Source organism: Dendrobates tinctorius, unplaced genomic scaffold, assembly GCF_039654945.1.
Source record: "Dendrobates tinctorius isolate UK_male_01 unplaced genomic scaffold, ASM3965494v1 ptg000620l, whole genome shotgun sequence".
Lineage (NCBI taxonomy): Eukaryota > Metazoa > Chordata > Amphibia > Anura > Dendrobatidae > Dendrobates > Dendrobates tinctorius.
Genome location: NW_027362275.1, coordinates 68856 through 74855, shown reverse-complemented (window position 1 = coordinate 74855; position 6000 = coordinate 68856). Strand labels below are relative to the sequence as shown.

Below are 6000 nucleotides of genomic sequence, written 5' to 3'. Positions count from 1 at the left end.
AAGGCCTGTTTCCCACATCCGTTTGTATCCATCAGTCAAAATCCGCCATCTTGCAAAAAAAAGATATGCCATTGTTTTCTCTCTCTCTCTCTCTCTTTCCCCCCCATGGGCTCAAATCCAACTGCTGCCAGTATTACGAGGTTCTGAAAACCTTTTGATTTTATTCTTATTACTTTGCTTACAGTCAAATTAAGTCTCTCTCTCTCCTTCCCCAGTCAGCGGTTCCTTTAAAATTCTTCCTTTGACTGATTCGATAAAATAACGGTCCGGTGCCAAACGTTGTGATCAGTACAGGAACGGATCCGTTATCCGCCATTATAGCGGATTTTGACTTACCAAAAAAACTGATGTGTGAAGCAGGCCTTATATTTAGAAACATGCCCATTTTCCCACATGCACAATTTTAAATGTAGTTAAATGTACTTCACTTACTCTAAGAAAACTTGCTTGAACATGAAAACAAATGTGGTAGCATGGCCGAGCGGTCTAAGGCGCTGGATTAAGGCTCCAGTCTCTTTGGAGGCGTGGGTTCAAATCCCACTGCTGCCAATATTATATGAATTTAAAAACATTTTCATCTTATTGCTTTGCTTTCAGTCAAATTAGCATATGCTTTTATGTACTTTGGTCTGAGTGTGTGCTTTTCTGTTTAAGAAAAAACATTTGATAGAATCATTGCTTTCTCCAAATATTTAGATACTTTCCCATATTCCAACATGATCAAGTTTGAAATGTATTCACATGTACTACACTTACTCCAAGGAACTTACATGAGACAGTGAATGATGGTAGCATGGCCGAGCGGTCTAAGGCGCTGGATTTAGGCTCCAGTCTCTTTCGAGGCGTGGGTTCAAATCCTACTGCTGCCAATATTATGAGAATTTAAAAACATTTTCATCTTATTACTTTGCTTTCAGCCAAATTAGCATGTGCTCTTATGTACTTTGTTATGAGTGTGTGCTAAGGCTGTCTGAGGCGTCGGTTCAAATCCCACTGCTGCCAGTATTTTAACCTTTTGAACATATTTTTATGATTTTGCTAACACACAAATTAGCATGTGCTTTAACCTTGTTTTGTAGTTGTATAAGCTTGTGCTTTTCTTTTAAGGAAAAGACAGTTTATAGAATCATTGCTTTTTCCTTGAGCATAGAAACTTTCTCATCTTCAAAAATACAGATATTTAAATATAGTCAAATGTTCTTCAGTTACTTTAAGTAGCTCAGAGGCGTAAGTTGAAATCCTACTGCTGCAACTATTATACGTTTTTGACAACATTTTGATCTTATTGCTATGATTTTGTTAAAAGAATAATTAACATGTGCTTTAATCTTCTTTTGCATTTGTATGAGTGTGTGTTTTTCTGTTTAGGAAAAGACAGATGTTAGAATCATTGCTTTTTTGTGCTTAGAGATTTGTTTATTTTTCAACCTGCACAAATTTTAAAAATAATCCAATGTACTTGTGTACTTATGAGGCATGGGTTCAAATCCAACTGCTGCCAGTATTAAGAGGTTCTGAAAACCTTTTGATTTTATTCTTATTACTTTGCTTACAGTCAAATTAGCATGTGCTTTAATCTTTTGTATTTGTATGAGTGTGTGCTTTTCCGTTTAGGAAAAGACAGTTGATAGAATCATCGCTTTTTTGTGTTTAGAGATTTGTCTATTTTCCAACATGCACAAGTTTGAAATATAGTCTGTTGTAATTGTGTGCTTCTGAGGTGTGGGTTCAAATCCCACAGATGTTAGTAAGAGGAGGTTTTCATAACCTATTGAACGCATTCTTTTATATTGCAAACAGTGAAATTAATGTGTGCTCCAATGTACTTTTGTATTTGTATGATTGTGTACTTTTCTGCTAAGGAAAAGACAGTGGATAGAACCATTGCTTTTTCCTAAGGCCTGTTTCCCACATCCGTTTGTATCCATCAGTCAAAATCCGCCATCTTGCGAAAAAAAGATATGCCATTGTTTTCTCTCTCTCTCTCTCTCTTTCCCCCCCATGGGCTCAAATCCAACTGCTGCCAGTATTAAGAGGTTCTGAAAACCTTTTGATTTTATTCTTATTACTTTGCTTACAGTCAAATTAAGTCTCTCTCTCTCCTTCCCCAGTCAGCGGTTCCTTTAAAATTCTTCCTTTGACTGATTCGATAAAATAACGGTCCGGTGCCAAACGTTGTGATCAGTACAGGAACGGATCCGTTATCCGCCATTATAGCGGATTTTGACTTACCAAAAAAACTGATGTGTGAAGCAGGCCTTATATTTAGAAACATGCCCATTTTCCCACATGCACAATTTTAAATGTAGTTAAATGTACTTCACTTACTCTAAGAAAACTTGCTTGAACATGAAAACAAATGTGGTAGCATGGCCGAGCGGTCTAAGGCGCTGGATTAAGGCTCCAGTCTCTTTGGAGGCATGGGTTCAAATCCCACTGCTGCCAATATTATATGAATTTAAAAACATTTTCATCTTATTGCTTTGCTTTCAGTCAAATTAGCATATGCTTTTATGTACTTTGGTATGAGTGTGTGCTTTTCTGTTTAAGAAAAAACATTTGATAGAATCATTGCTTTCTCCAAATATTTAGATACTTGCCCATATTCCAACATGATCAAGTTTGAAATGTATTCACATGTACTACACTTACTCCAAGGAACTTACATGACACAGTAAATGATGGTAGCATGGCCGAGCGGTCTAAGGCGCTGGATTTAGGCTCCAGTCTCTTTCGAGGCGTGGGTTCAAATCCCACTGCTGCCAATATTATGAGAATTTAAAAACATTTTCATCTTATTACTTTGCTTTCAGCCAAATTAGCATGTGCTCTTATGTACTTTGTTATGAGTGTGTGCTAAGGCTGTCTGAGGCGTCGGTTCAAATCCCACTGCTGCCAGTATTTTAACCTTTTGAACATATTTTTATGATTTTGCTAACACACAAATTAGCATGTGCTTTAACCTTGTTTTGTAGTTGTATAAGCTTGTGCTTTTCTTTTAAGGAAAAGACAGTTTATAGAATCATTGCTTTTTCCTTGAGCATAGAAACTTTCTCATCTTCAAAAATACAGATATTTAAATATAGTCAAATGTTCTTCAGTTACTTTAAGTAGCTCAGAGGCGTAAGTTGAAATCCTACTGCTGCAACTATTATACGTTTTTGACAACATTTTGATCTTATTGCTATGATTTTGTTAAAAGAATAATTAACATGTGCTTTAATCTTCTTTTGCATTTGTATGAGTGTGTGTTTTCTCTCTCTCTCTCTCTCTCTCTCTCTCTCTCTCTCTCTCTCTCTCTCTCTCTCTCTCTCTCTCTCTCTCTCTCTCTCTCTCTCTCTCTCTCTCTCTCTCTCTCTCTCTCTCTCTCTCTCTCTCTCTCTCTCTCTCTCTCTCTCTCTCTCTCTCTCTCTCTCTCTCTCTCTCTCTTCCCCCCCCCCCATGGGCTCAAATCCAACTGCTGCCAGTATTAAGAGGTTCTGAAAACCTTTTGATTTTATTCTTATTACTTTGCTTACAGTCAAATTAGCATGTGCTTTAATCTTTTGTATTTGTATGAGTGTGTGCTTTTCCGTTTAGGAAAAGACAGTTGATAGAATCATCGCTTTTTTGTGTTTAGAGATTTGTCTATTTTCCAACATGCACAAGTTTGAAATATAGTCTGTTGTAATTGTGTGCTTCTGAGGTGTGGGTTCAAATCCCACAGATGTTAGTAAGAGGAGGTTTTCATAACCTATTGAACGCATTCTTTTATATTGCAAACAGTGAAATTAATGTGTGCTCCAATGTACTTTTGTATTTGTATGATTGTGTACTTTTCTGCTAAGGAAAAGACAGTGGATAGAACCATTGCTTTTTCCTAAGGCCTGTTTCCCACATCCGTTTGTATCCATCAGTCAAAATCCGCCATCTTGCAAAAAAAAGATATGCCATTGTTTTCTCTCTCTCTCTCTCTCTTTCCCCCCCATGGGCTCAAATCCAACTGCTGCCAGTATTAAGAGGTTCTGAAAACCTTTTGATTTTATTCTTATTACTTTGCTTACAGTCAAATTAAGTCTCTCTCTCTCCTTCCCCAGTCAGCGGTTCCTTTAAAATTCTTCCTTTGACTGATTCGATAAAATAACGGTCCGGTGCCAAACGTTGTGATCAGTACAGGAACGGATCCGTTATCCGCCATTATAGCGGATTTTGACTTACCAAAAAAACTGATGTGTGAAGCAGGCCTTATATTTAGAAACATGCCCATTTTCCCACATGCACAATTTTAAATGTAGTTAAATGTACTTCACTTACTCTAAGAAAACTTGCTTGAACATGAAAACAAATGTGGTAGCATGGCCGAGCGGTCTAAGGCGCTGGATTAAGGCTCCAGTCTCTTTGGAGGCGTGGGTTCAAATCCCACTGCTGCCAATATTATATGAATTTAAAAACATTTTCATCTTATTGCTTTGCTTTCAGTCAAATTAGCATATGCTTTTATGTACTTTGGTCTGAGTGTGTGCTTTTCTGTTTAAGAAAAAACATTTGATAGAATCATTGCTTTCTCCAAATATTTAGATACTTTCCCATATTCCAACATGATCAAGTTTGAAATGTATTCACATGTACTACACTTACTCCAAGGAACTTACATGACACAGTAAATGATGGTAGCATGGCCGAGCGGTCTAAGGCGCTGGATTTAGGCTCCAGTCTCTTTCGAGGCGTGGGTTCAAATCCTACTGCTGCCAATATTATGAGAATTTAAAAACATTTTCATCTTATTACTTTGCTTTCAGCCAAATTAGCATGTGCTCTTATGTACTTTGTTATGAGTGTGTGCTAAGGCTGTCTGAGGCGTCGGTTCAAATCCCACTGCTGCCAGTATTTTAACCTTTTGAACATATTTTTATGATTTTGCTAACACACAAATTAGCATGTGCTTTAACCTTGTTTTGTAGTTGTATAAGCTTGTGCTTTTCTTTTAAGGAAAAGACAGTTTATAGAATCATTGCTTTTTCCTTGAGCATAGAAACTTTCTCATCTTCAAAAATACAGATATTTAAATATAGTCAAATGTTCTTCAGTTACTTTAAGTAGCTCAGAGGCGTAAGTTGAAATCCTACTGCTGCAACTATTATACGTTTTTGACAACATTTTGATCTTATTGCTATGATTTTGTTAAAAGAATAATTAACATGTGCTTTAATCTTCTTTTGCATTTGTATGAGTGTGTGTTTTTCTGTTTAGGAAAAGACAGATGTTAGAATCATTGCTTTTTTGTGCTTAGAGATTTGTTTATTTTTCAACCTGCACAAATTTTAAAAATAATCCAATGTACTTGTGTACTTATGAGGCATGGGTTCAAATCCAACTGCTGCCAGTATTAAGAGGTTCTGAAAACCTTTTGATTTTATTCTTATTACTTTGCTTACAGTCAAATTAGCATGTGCTTTAATCTTTTGTATTTGTATGAGTGTGTGCTTTTCCGTTTAGGAAAAGACAGTTGATAGAATCATCGCTTTTTTGTGTTTAGAGATTTGTCTATTTTCCAACATGCACAAGTTTGAAATATAGTCTGTTGTAATTGTGTGCTTCTGAGGTGTGGGTTCAAATCCCACAGATGTTAGTAAGAGGAGGTTTTCATAACCTATTGAACGCATTCTTTTATATTGCAAACAGTGAAATTAATGTGTGCTCCAATGTACTTTTGTATTTGTATGATTGTGTACTTTTCTGCTAAGGAAAAGACAGTGGATAGAACCATTGCTTTTTCCTAAGGCCTGTTTCCCACATCCGTTTGTATCCATCAGTCAAAATCCGCCATCTTGCAAAAAAAAGATATGCCATTGTTTTCTCTCTCTCTCTCTCTCTTTCCCCCCCATGGGCTCAAATCCAACTGCTGCCAGTATTAAGAGGTTCTGAAAACCTTTTGATTTTATTCTTATTACTTTGCTTACAGTCAAATTAAGTCTCTCTCTCTCCTTCCCCAGTCAGCGGTTCCTTTAAAATTCTTCCTTT

At 36.6% G+C, this 6000-nt stretch overlaps 6 non-coding genes across 6 annotated transcripts; all 6 read left to right on the top strand.

The window, feature by feature from the left end:
- Window positions 1-467: 467 nt before the first annotated feature.
- On the top strand, window positions 468-549 carry TRNAL-AAG (transfer RNA leucine (anticodon AAG)). Its single transcript has one exon. It is a non-coding gene; the product is annotated as a tRNA-Leu (tRNA).
- A 238-nt stretch (window positions 550-787) lies between these two features.
- Window positions 788-869, top strand: TRNAL-UAG (transfer RNA leucine (anticodon UAG)). The gene has a single exon. It is a non-coding gene; the product is annotated as a tRNA-Leu (tRNA).
- Window positions 870-2363: 1494 nt separating this feature from the next.
- Window positions 2364-2445, top strand: TRNAL-AAG (transfer RNA leucine (anticodon AAG)). The gene has a single exon. It is a non-coding gene; the product is annotated as a tRNA-Leu (tRNA).
- A 238-nt stretch (window positions 2446-2683) lies between these two features.
- TRNAL-UAG (transfer RNA leucine (anticodon UAG)) lies at window positions 2684-2765 on the top strand. Its single transcript has one exon. It is a non-coding gene; the product is annotated as a tRNA-Leu (tRNA).
- A 1563-nt stretch (window positions 2766-4328) lies between these two features.
- TRNAL-AAG (transfer RNA leucine (anticodon AAG)) lies at window positions 4329-4410 on the top strand. Its single transcript has one exon. It is a non-coding gene; the product is annotated as a tRNA-Leu (tRNA).
- Window positions 4411-4648: 238 nt separating this feature from the next.
- On the top strand, window positions 4649-4730 carry TRNAL-UAG (transfer RNA leucine (anticodon UAG)). Its single transcript has one exon. It is a non-coding gene; the product is annotated as a tRNA-Leu (tRNA).
- The last annotated feature ends 1270 nt before the right edge of the window (window positions 4731-6000 follow it).